The following is a 12,546-nucleotide window of genomic DNA, read 5'->3' as shown; positions in this document are numbered from 1 at the left end:
GCCAATGGCCGATGTGACAGTAAACAACAAGAACAAACAAGGATCTTATAGGTTTTGTTCAAGATGTAAAAAGCTCACTACTAAAAAGGATGGTCAGGTTTAGATTATGTTTTTTTTAAAGACTTATCAGTGAGGCCTCACCCTATTTTAAAGAAAGCAAAGTAAAAATTTACATTGTAATGCAAAGTATGCAAGACTTTTCTAGAAGATGCAGAGAGGATTTTCTTCCTTTTAAGAAAATAGCATAGAATTCTACCATAGGATTTTGTGAAGAACTACACAGATGAGACTAGAAGAGAATTTAGATGTCTGTTTAATATAACCAGCTGGTTGCCAGAAAATTTGAGAACATCTAGTTAAACAGGTAGATTTTAGTTTAATTTTGGTTTCTCAAAGGAGTTACTGAGCTTAAGAGCTGAGCTATTTAAAGCTATTTGACTATTATTTTTTTTTTTAATTTACCCTGGGGCCAATTTGGAGCTTGTCATTATTTTCATTACTGGTGGTCTGATGTGTACCATCCCCAGTGGGATGAATTGAGGTGCGATGTCAAGACATTGAGATTTGGGGATCAGATTCAATTCCTTGTCTGGTTTGTGGTTCCACATAATGTTTAATGGCCTTAGCAGGAATCCATAGTGGGCCTGTGGGTGAGAGAACAGATGCATACCCTCTCCCCCATGTTATCGATTCAATAGGTCTGAAACATTGTGGTCCCATTGGCAGGTGGTGGAATAAAACCAAGGGTCTAGGTCTCTTTTTTGGAGGTGTAAAGTGTCATTATGTGACTGTTAATTTTTGGGAATTACCCTTTAAAAAATTTAGTGTAAACAGAGCTTTAAAGACCTGTTCATAAGGGGCCAGTCCTGTATCTATATTACCCCTCCTTTGTTTACTTATTTGAGATTTAAGAAGGCCATTTGCTCTTTCAACAATTGCCTGGCCATTGGGGTTAAATGGGATTCCTTTGACACGTTTAATGCTCCAGTTGTCACAGAATACTTGAAAGACTTTGGAGGTGTATGCCAGCCCATTATCTGTCTTAATTTGATTTGGAATCCACATGGTGGCAAAGGCAGAAAGACAATGTTTTTTAGCATGTTTAGCCGTTTCTCCTGTTTGGGAAGTGGCATGAATAAGTAAGTATCAAAAATAACATGTATGTATTTAAAACAAGTGAAAGAGGAATGATGAGTGATTTCCATTTGCCACATTTCATTACCTTTTATTCCTTGATTATTAACTCCTCCAGGGGAATTAGATTTAGAAAACCTCTGACAATCAGGACAAGCACGAACAATATCTTGAGCTTGCCTGTAAGAGATCTGATGCATGTTAGCCAAAGCTCGTGCACACTGATGAAAAAGCTGATGAGAATCAATAGTTTTCTGTAAAATATTATTATGCACAACAAAGTGATCAGCCATATCATTTACAATTGATAAAGGACCAGGAAGACTAGGATTAATATTAGGAACATACCCAGTAAGTACTTGACAATGGTGTCTTCCCCTAGTGAGTAGCTGAGTACAATGTTCTAATTTAGTATATAACTTTGTTTTTTGTTGATGGGTAATAAAATCCATTAAATGACCCCTATTTGAGGAAGAAATTGGCAAAGCATGTGGGGTGTTTAAAATAATGAAATGAATGACTTGAGATTTAACCATATGTGTTACTTGTCTGGACTGTAAAAAAGGATTCAATCTATTTTAGTTCTAATTTTGCTTCTTCAAATAAGTAATGAGGGGTAGACAGATCAGGGTCTCCCTTTAGAGTATTAAACAAATGTTGTAATTGATAAGTTGGAACAACCATAGAAGGGCGGAGACAGTTAATGTGGCCAAGTAATTTTTGTAAGTCATTTAGAGTAAAAGGCTCTTGAGTATGGAAAGATGTATTTTGTGGCTGTATACTTCTCTGAGTGATTAAAAAAAGAGGTATTTCCAAGGTTCCTTTTTTTGAATTTTATCTGGAGCTATTTGTTAATCAGCATTATTAACTTGTTTGATTAAATACAAATAAACTTGTGATAGCAGTTCTGGATTGTTATGAGCACTGTCCATTTGTCTAATTATAGCTCCTTGAAGATGATTAATACAATCTATATAAGGCTCAGTGGGTCCCTGTCTAACAGGAGCAAAATATTTAGTGGGAGTATTCTAGGGACTATGCGATGGCTCTAAATGTCCCATTTGTAACTGTTGTTTAACATGTAAAGTAGCTTGATTTAATTTCTCCCCTTTAAGAGGCCACTGCTCCACCCAAAACAGAGTACCAGGGATCCATTGTAATTTGACTAGTGGGACTCTGGCCATGAACATCATGATAAATTTTGATGGAGACATTCCAGTATAAATATTCCATTGAACAGTGAGGTCTTGGCCCCCTAGACTTTGAGGTAGATCTGGAACATAAGGCATAATGGAGGCATTTTGTCCCTTGGGGCCAGTACACAACAAAGGATTTCTACTTTGATAAGGGATTTTAAACATGACTAATCCAGTAAGTGTAACTGGTGAAGAAGTTACTTTCCATACTGGAGTCCAATCCTTTTAAGCAATTATGGTAACATCGGCCCCTAAATCTGTAATTAATTTTTGTTCAACAGATAATATCAACAGTGGCTGAGTCTTATCTAATCTTTGTATCCAAAACATATCAGGGGAAACAAGAGGTTGAAATTTAGATTTTGTTTCAGGAATTTTGTCCCAAGCCTTTACAGCTGCTGTAGCTGTTTGGCCAAGTAACATGGCCATGCTTATTTGAACTTCATTTCATAAATCTTTGAGTGAAATAGCATGTAAGGCTTCCCAATATCCTTGTAGCCATACAGTATATTGAGCAGGAGTTAAAACAGTTTTCCCTAGTGTTTTGCCATCCCAAGGGGTCATATTATACCCATTAGCAATTGATTGTAAGTATTCCTTAGTAAAAGTACTATGTAAGCCACTTTCTCTGATGCTCTTTTTAAATCTTTCAAACAAGGATAATTGGAGGTTTCCATGTCTCGACTGAGTCCCAGTTCTTACAATGGGAAAGACATGATGAGCATCAACTTCCATGCTATGTCCTTCTTTAAGAAAGGACACCATCAAGGGAATAAATGAATTATTTGGCTCCAAATGTGGAGATGGGGGGAGAGGAGGAGGAGGAGGCAAGGATTGTTTTTCACCCTCTTTAATGGCATAAACACATTTTTTCCTTTTGTTAAGTTCCTGAATAATTTTTAAAGCAATTCAACAAAATTTTCTAACCACTATAATCAGTAATAATTTAATTAAATGATGGTTAGTCACATTATAACCTACTGCTATAAGTAGACATATAAGCAGTGAACTATGTTGAACTTCCCTCTTAGACAGTACACTACTCATAATCACAAGAATGGATAGAAAATTGAGAGAGTAAGAAAGCAAAACTCCCAGGCAAAGCCCTAGTTAGACACTGCAGCAGGCATACAATTGCTTAATCAAAAGCCACCTCTGTCATCCCCTTTACCGGGGTGAGTCCCCCTCTCTGGGATTTCCCTCTTGGTGTGATTAGTAGACGTCCTCTTCCTTTTTTTGGGAATCCTTTTTCTCCCCCCTCCCTTTTGTCGGAACTCCCTTTTGTTGGGATGAGTGGCGGACGTCCTTTTTCTTTCCTTTCCAAGGCATGGCAGGTCAGTCTCCAATCCATGAACCCAGAATTAATCACATCAGGGTCACCATGTGTTGCTTTACCTCCCGCAGATTTGTTACCCATTTTCCCCTGGGTGATGAAGCTGCCAAAGATTACTCAAAGCCCATCTCTTCTGAGAAGTGAGAAGCCCTGAAAAGGGGTTAATCTCCCAGAACCCTCAAGATAGAGGCATTCCTCCCATTTGGGAAATTAACCCCAAATTGGGGTTCTCTTCCTGCATTTATTCTCCAGATCAAGACATTACAGAAAGAGAACATAGGTGAGGTTTTTGCTAAGTATAGTTTAACAAGTTTAACAATAGAAGCTGGTAACATTCAGTAAGACAAGCAAGGTGATATTTCATAATGCAATTTGCAAGAAGTTAAGTTGATCCAACAACAAAAGCTTGATTTTAGCAAACATTCTCTTCTTACAGCAATTTCCCATTATCTTTACATATCAATCAGTAACCTGTCTGTCTTTGAGCCAGCAACCTTGCTGTGTTACAATTCTTTATCTTACAACAGAGACTATAGCCTGGGGAAAATTTCCTGTTCTTTGCAAGGTTCACATTTGAAGTTGCAAGGCTTTGGAAAACCAGGCCCTGTGAAGTACATTTGCTTTATGTATACTTCACAGAAATAATGATAATGTGTGTGTGTGTGTGTGTGTGTGTGTGTGTGTGTGTGTACTAATCCTGTCTTCAGTCTCAACATCTGAAACAATTGTTGTGTACTTGGAGGTCTCCATCCAGAGTCCACAGAAAGGATGACTCAGAGGAAAATGAGAGCAAGAGCCCAGAGAGTAGAGATGAGAGCCACAAACAATTATTCCCATGCCTTCAAAATTGGGAATTTCCCTGGTTTTATATCACAGTAGCAATGGACCAGTAACTTCATAACTCTTCCTTTTTAACAAGTCTTACCAACATGTCTTTTTATTCCTAATATTTCATTTTCAGTTTTAGAACTTCCATTTTTTTCTTTTTTTTGCAGTTTCTCATTCTCTGCTTTAATTTCCTATCTGTTTATGAATAATATCCACCTTTTCTCCAGTTCTTTTAACATATTTGCTATAGTTATATATTTTATTTCCATGTCTGATAATTATGATATCTGATCACACTTTCATAGTATTGAATATTTTTCTCTTTATTAGGGATTATATTTTCCTGCTTCTACATTTGTCTCACTTTTTAAAAAATTTACATTAGATATTTTGTTTATAAAAACAGACTCAAGTAGATAATATGTGCCCTCAGAATTTTGTACTTTCCCCAGACTAGCCGCTGGGATAAGGTACTGAAACAGTCAGACCTGCACTTCAGCTTGTTCTGGGACTTGCTGCAGCCTCTGCTAGATTAATTTACTTGCTGATTCTAAATATTTGTATTATGTGTACATAGTAATATGATAAGGATATTTCCTTCTCCAGTGCTGGGTCACATAATTGAGGATCTCAACATTCTTTTATGTTTTTCAGAGATTTAAAATCATGCCATACAACATTTTATTTGTTCCCAGTGGGATAGTTGGTCTGAATAGCATAACCTTCCATACACCTGAAAGGAGAGTCTCCCTTCTTACAGGATAGTTTTCTGATTTGTGTCAATTAGGTTTTCCTCTAGCTTAGGCACTTTCTCCAGGACTGATTTATGATTTAATTAACATTAGCCTTTCCTAGTTTGATACTTACCTAGAACATGAGTTCAATTTGAATTCAACTGTATTTTAACTAGAACATCAGAAAATTAATCCAAGGGTTGGGAATAAAGAATTAGAACTTTTAGTTTCATGACTAGATTAGTCCATTTTTGTTGCTTATAACAAAATACATAGAACTGAATGATTTATAAGAAAACAAAATTCACTGCTTACAGTTTTGGAAGCTGGGAAGTCCTGAGTCCATGGAGCACATCTGTTGAGGTGACCCTGCAGCAATATAGGATGTCATGTGGCATGAATAGCAGAGCAGAGAGACAGATAGCTCCTCATGCACTCTCCTTTTTAAATCCCTCACAACCATGCCCATGACCACCATTTAACCATCAATGGATTAATCCATTTCTTAGGGTATGGTCTTCACAATGTAATCACCTCTTCAAAGCTCTGCCTTTCAATTACCATAATAGAATTTCCCACCCTCTTAACACTGTAAGAGTTGGGGTTAAGTTTCTAATACATCACTTTGGGAGACAGTTCAATCCAAGGCAGATGGTTTACTGGCATCTGAGAATAAGAGAATGATGTGCGAGAGGTATGATATCAAAGTACTAAAGTAGCAAGATATTTTTTTTAAATAAACAAATGTGAAAACATATATACAGGATGAGAAACAGAATACTGTACCACCTAGAAAAAGATTTTGAACGCAATAGATATCTAAGAACATTGAAAGATGAGAGGATTCTTCAGGATGTAGAGACTTGCTTACTAATTAAGTGATTACATAAATGTGTGGAAGATGTAACCACTTTGTAGATTTTGGGGCAGAAGGAAAACACTTTGAGATGAAATCACTGCCAAAGAGTCCCAATGTAAAAAGAGCATTTGCTGGAGAACTCTAATCTCTTAAGGCTGGTTCAAAGAGTGTGTGCTAGGTATTTGGATAGCAGTATTGTTCTGATGACCTCATATACTACATTAGCTGCAAGTTCCAATATCCTTAACATAAAACCTCTAGACTCTCTTCCCTTTCCATGTGAGTCCCTGGGCTCTGATAATTAGTGAACTTTAATGAATTGTTCATTCTGTGTATTGTATTTTCAAGTCCATTTTATTCTTTTCTTTAGCTTTCAATTCTTTGGTAAATTTCTCCAACCATTTGTTATTGTCCAAATATTTTTTCTATTATTATTTTCTTAAAAATATATTATTATGGTTAATTTAAAAATCGTTTCTTGCCAACTCCAAATTGGGGGTCAATGTGCGCTTGCTCCTAGCATTTTTTTCCTTGCTGATTGGTTATAAGACCTTTCCTATTCTCATATTTAGTAATTTGTTTGTTTATTACATACCATGTACGAGTTATAAAGAAATATGATCCAGATGATTTTTACCACCAAAGACAGTTGAATCCTTCTTTGAGGAAGTTAGTGTATATAAATCCAATCCAAATAAAAATGATTAGGGTTGGATCTTCCTTATGGTTTTGGCAACATGCAATTTACCTCCAGTTTACCACTATATCTAGGACTTGGCCATCCCAGCTTTCACTGAGGAAGTTGGGTTCTCTTTGTCTCTTTAGTAATAGGAGAGAGCAAGAATGTTCCCTGTTTTATTTTCAGAGTTTTCTGGCTTGTATCTGCTTCCCACCCGAAGCATCTTTAGAATTTGGCAAATATTGTGAAAGGATTATCACTGTGTTTGAGGTCCCACAAATCTCTGGTTTGGTACTCTACTCCTGTGCAATTACCAAAAGTTCTGCATGTTTATCTGACTTCAGCTGTAGCCCACTTCTAGGGGCCATACCTGTGTCCTTGGCTGCTAGATGAGCCGAGATCAACCAGCTTTCTCAGAGAATGTGGTTAAGAATTGCCCATGTCAAGTGACAGCTCCCTCTGAAAACACCTCCTAATACTAAGTTCTACATTATACTCATCCCACAGTGCCGCAAAAACAATTCGTCAAATCTGAGTACTGAAAATAATAGGTAACAATTTTTTGTGCTTCCATTTGGTTTTTGAAATAATTTAAATGGCTATAGTTACTTTTTGACATATTTGAAAAATGTGTGAAGATCCTCCATAATAAAAGGGATCCTTTGTAGGATTCTGTGTTATTAAAAACAACCCTGATTTTACTGAGAATGAAAATTACCTGTTCAAATTAATAGAACAGTGTATGTATTATAATTACCAATGTTTTTAGAAACAAACAAACAAACAAACAAACCCTCCACACTAAATATAACCTTGTTAACTGTTCCCTAGGTGTTCCTTGGAAATGAGTGTGGTTGGAATCCCTCAATTATCAGGTCCCAGTGACATTAAAATGCATATAAAAGCCTTTAATTCTACTGGTGAAATTATTCATATAGACAATTGGAATCCAGTTCCTTCCTACCTAAGTAGCTTCTATGGTTATTAGAGTGTCTTTAATGACATAAAAAAATCAACTTTTGTGAATCTGAGGGCAAGAAAGACTTGTTTCCAAATATTTGGGAAAGAACATTTGTCACTCAGTACTGTACCTACAAGGTAATCTATCCTGTGTCACTCTTCCTGATATAGCTTCCACAGCGATCTAAAACATCTTTTGTTTAGATAAGCTTTTTGTTACAGATAGGACTGAAGCATAGCTGCATGCCTGATAGATTGAATTAATTTATTTCCTAATCTAAGATAGTTTTGTTATATGTTTGGAAATGCTTTAGTGAATCTCAGTATTTTGATTAGGTCTTTTTGTGAATTTCCTTTTAAAAGAAGTATCTAAGATTTATCTCCTTCTCCTAACTTTACCCTCATGCCTCTTTTATTCCCTTTAATATTTCTCTAAATAGAATTCTTAGACCATCAGAAGGATGACCAGTGTGACATTGCCAAGAGTACAAGCCCTGATTTTTCAGGAAATATGTGAGCCATTTCTTCCTCCTTTCAGCAGTTCCAGGCACCTCAGCTGTCTCAGCGTGGTCACAATATTAATATTCAAACCACCTTCATGCTTGTTCTCAGGGGCTTTGAAACACCTAAATTAGAATCACACCTTTAAACTACAAGCTGAATGACCTTAGGATGTAAATATAAGCATGAGTGTTCTTATACAAAATATGGAGTTGAAATAAGAATCTATTTTGTAGAGAGCCAATGTAACATGAGGCATTGGAGAAAGGATCTTGGATCCTAGTCCTGTTTTCATCATTTCCTAAATTTTGAATTCTGTGTTTCTTTGTTTCCCTCACCTGTAAGAAAAATATGATAATAGGAACTCCATCATAATTCTGTTAGTAGTTGTGATGACAATTAAATGAATATATGTAAAGTTTTGAGAAGTTTGCATTACACATACTAAGCATTATATAAGTGATCGCTGTTATTACTTAAACTTTGACATATAGCTCTAGTCATAAACTAAAAACAAGACCACCACAGCAATTGAAACTAATTTTTGTTGTTTACCTACTGTATGTCAGTCTATGTAAAGAATGACACATGGAAAGATGGATAGGTAAATAAGTAGATGGATCGATAGAAAATTCTTCTGATTTAATCCATACAGAAACACAGTGAGATATTTGTTTTCATTGCCATAGCACAGATTAAGAAATTTTACATTGTACAAGGTCACACAGCCCACATGGAGCTAAGATAATTCTCTAACAAAATTGTCACTAAATCTAAATTAATATCTTATCTTTTCTAAATACCTCTCTATACCTGGATTACTTTGAAAACAGGCAAAATGAGAATGAATTAACCACTGTCCTGCTGGAATGCTGCATCTCATTCACACACTCCAAGGTAATAGCATAAGACAGTACTCTGAGCAAGTGATCAACCCTTTCAGTTATTAATAGGCTTCTCTGTATTTGAGTCATAGGGTGGTTTCAATGATTAAATATCAACAAATGCAATTCTTCTTAGCATCCCTTCCTGGCCCTCTGTGGCATCATGAATCATAGCTATTGGATGCTTTGCTTGTTTATTTGTTTTACATATTTAAAAGTTCATCCTTCAAGGTCAAGATCAAATTCCTTGTACTTCAATTTAAAATTCTTTTGAATTTTGGAAATATTGAGTCCCCAAGAGCAATGACTGACAGATTTCTCAGACTCAACACCATGTATTATACTAACATAAAATAAATGGCATCTGTTTTTGTTTGCTCAAAACATTTAGTCATTCAGGATGCCATAAAGAGTAATTTTATTTCATTAGAAGTTAACTTATAACTAAAAATGTTGCCTGTTTTACTCGATCAGCCAACTAATATTTGTTGAGAATTTCCTAGTAGCCAGGGTTTGTGATGAAGGTCGAAGGTATAGAAACAAATAGTTAGCTAATTTTATTACTTGGTTTAGTGTGTGGACAGGATTTATGGAATTACCCTAAGCTCTTTTCTGCCAAAAAAATATATTCACAGCTGACATTTATTTTTATTTCACTAATATCGTTTCTGCTTTATATTACAAAATAAACAATTAGGTTTGTGTATGTTTTGTTAAAAACTGTATCCACTTGGTTGAGTTATAGCATACTAGTATGTAGTATATCTGAGGCAGAAACATCAAATTGTTCTAAAATTCTCAGTCCAAGGAATAATGTATAACTCTATTTATTTTTAATAATATACATATTTTTCTTTTCTTCATACCACCATCAATCTTTTCATTAATTTTTTTCTTCCTTTAATACTTTCAGCCAGCTATTATGTTTTTTGGGACTAAAAAAAGGTAAGCAAAATCAGACATGTTCTCTCTATACTGGGAGTCAACTGACCGATGGAAGACATAGTCATTAATCAAATAAAATAAAACTCACAAGCATAAAATACGACAGCTACTAAATTCTGAAACATATCTCTCAGAGTTTATAGTTGAGAAGAGTGTGAGCTTGGCTTATTTGGTTGCTTAATTTTTTAAAGAATAAAATATCCTTATAATTATATTTAATTATTTTTCTTCCTATCAATATAATGTTTTAGGATGTTACAATTCGTATGAAAGGAAAACAACAGAGAAAATCGAATTTACAGACAGAAATTATATTTTGGTGACTGAGTTTATTCTATTAGGCTTTCCAACTAGCCCTGAACTGCAGGTTTTCCTGTTCCTCATGTTTCTCATGTTATATGTCATGATTTTACTGGGGAACATTGGATTGGTGCTATTAATCAGGACTGATCCACACCTTCAAACCTCCGTGTATTTTTTTCCTTCGCAACCTATCCTGTGCAGACCTTTGTTATTCCTCAGTTATTGTTCCCCAAATGCTTGTCAATTTCCTTTCGGAGGACAAATCTATTTTCTATTATGGATGTGCCCTGCAGTTTTATTTTTTCTGTGCTTTTGCTGATACAGAATCCTTTATCTTGGCTGCCATGGCATAAGATCGCTATGTCGCCATCTGTAACCCTTTATTGTATACGATTGTGATGTCTCGGACCATCTGCAAATGATTGATCTTCGTGTCATACTTTGGGGGCAACGTGAGTTCCCTGGTTCACACATCCTTTGCCTTCATTCTGAAATACTGTGACAAAAAAATTATTAATCATGTTTTCTGTGACCTCCCTCCCCTGCTTAAGCTATCCTGCACAGACACGTCAATTAATGAGTGGCTCCTCTCCACATACGGCAGCTCAGTGGAAATTATTTGTTTCATCATCATCATCATCTCCTACTTTTTCATTCTTCATTCAGTCTTAAAGATCCGCTCTACCAGTGGGAGGAAGAAAACCTTTTCTACCTGTGCCTCTCACTTGACTTCTGTGGTCATCTATAAGGGGAAGCTTCTCTTCATTTATTCACGGCCCACCCACCTATATTCTCCCAACACTGATAAAATTATCTCAGTGTTCTACACGATTTTCATTCCGGAGCTGAATCCATTGATTTATAGTTTGAGGAATAAAGATATAAAAGATGCAGTTAAGAAAGCTCTAAGATCAAAGGTAGATTCTTCTTGAGATACAATTTTCCAAGGTTCATGTAATTCCCTAATTACAAACTCTAAGTGAGAATTTGCAACAAATTTGACAGAGAATACAACTTCTCACACTAGGAATTTTATTAAACACTTCTTTCCATTATAGCCAAATGTATTTCAAAATCCCAAAATACGGTAAACATTAAGAAATTTCTAAATAGCTGCTAACTACTAGTGGGACTACTGTTCTATGATTATTAGCTTGGGATTTGTGCTAAAATAGATTGCGTTATGTCAGCTCCAGAGATCTAGTAAATAACTCAGGAAAGTGTGTGTGTGTGTGTGTGTGTGTGTGTGTGTGTGTGTGTGTGTGTGTGTGTGTGTGTGTGTGTGTGTGTAAAATATCTCATTTACAAGTGTAGATTCCTGGATAAGGGAAGAATCTAGATTGTCTTAGTTTATACAGCAGATCTATATCGGACTAGCAAGTGATACGTTGAACAAGTTACTTAATTTTTCATACCTCGGTGAACTTGTCTGCAAAATGAAGAAAACATAGTACCAACACCATTGATTGTTGGATGGTTAATGAACTTCATGCAGTTAAGTGCTGAGAATAGTGCCTGGACATTTAAACACTTAGATGTTTGTTGTTATATATGTTTCTAAAGTATCTCACATTAATTAAAATGCATGTTATACAATAAGGTGGTGAGAGAGGAATGTTAGGCAACCAATAATACAAAACCAAATGATTTTTTAAAGTGCAGTTTCCTAACATGTTGATATGTTTCTTACTATGTAATTTGGACACTTTTTCTAAGTAGAAACTTGATCAACATAGGCTAATTTCAATGCAAAATATTAGTTTTTCTTTAATTTTTATACACCAAAGTATTACTGTAAGTGTGGAACATCCTTCTCTAGTATAACAGAAACAGAATAAGCTATCTAACTTATTATAACATCCTACCTATAACCTCCCGGGGAGATAAACCCAGTGCAATGGTGAAACACCACTCATGGGTTGTGCATTCAAAAACTGAAATTGGAGGATGCATATCATTGCAAAATGTATCTCAGTTACCAATATTTTTACTGTACATAGTTATTCTATAATAAATATTTATAAGCTGTCACCTGGAAATATTAACGTTTAAAAGTATATTTAAATCCATATATTCTTTGTTATAAAAATCAATAGGGACAGTCAAAAGAATTTTCTGTCAGTTTTTAATTCCTGTAAGACTCTTTTCTTGGGATTTCTGCCCAACAACTCTTCTTAGGTACATGTCTTC

The 12,546-nt window shown here is 35.5% G+C and overlaps 1 pseudogene; it reads left to right on the top strand.

Moving 5' to 3' along the window:
* The first annotated feature begins 9,626 nt into the window (after positions 1–9,626).
* Positions 9,627–11,288, top strand: LOC134376552 (olfactory receptor 5I1-like; annotated as a pseudogene).
* The last annotated feature ends 1,258 nt before the right edge of the window (positions 11,289–12,546 follow it).

Source organism: Cynocephalus volans, chromosome 4, assembly GCF_027409185.1.
Source record: "Cynocephalus volans isolate mCynVol1 chromosome 4, mCynVol1.pri, whole genome shotgun sequence".
In the NCBI taxonomy this organism is placed as follows: Eukaryota; Metazoa; Chordata; class Mammalia; order Dermoptera; family Cynocephalidae; genus Cynocephalus; species Cynocephalus volans.
Note: the sequence above shows the minus strand (reverse complement) of the source record. Positions and strands in the feature narration are given on the sequence as shown.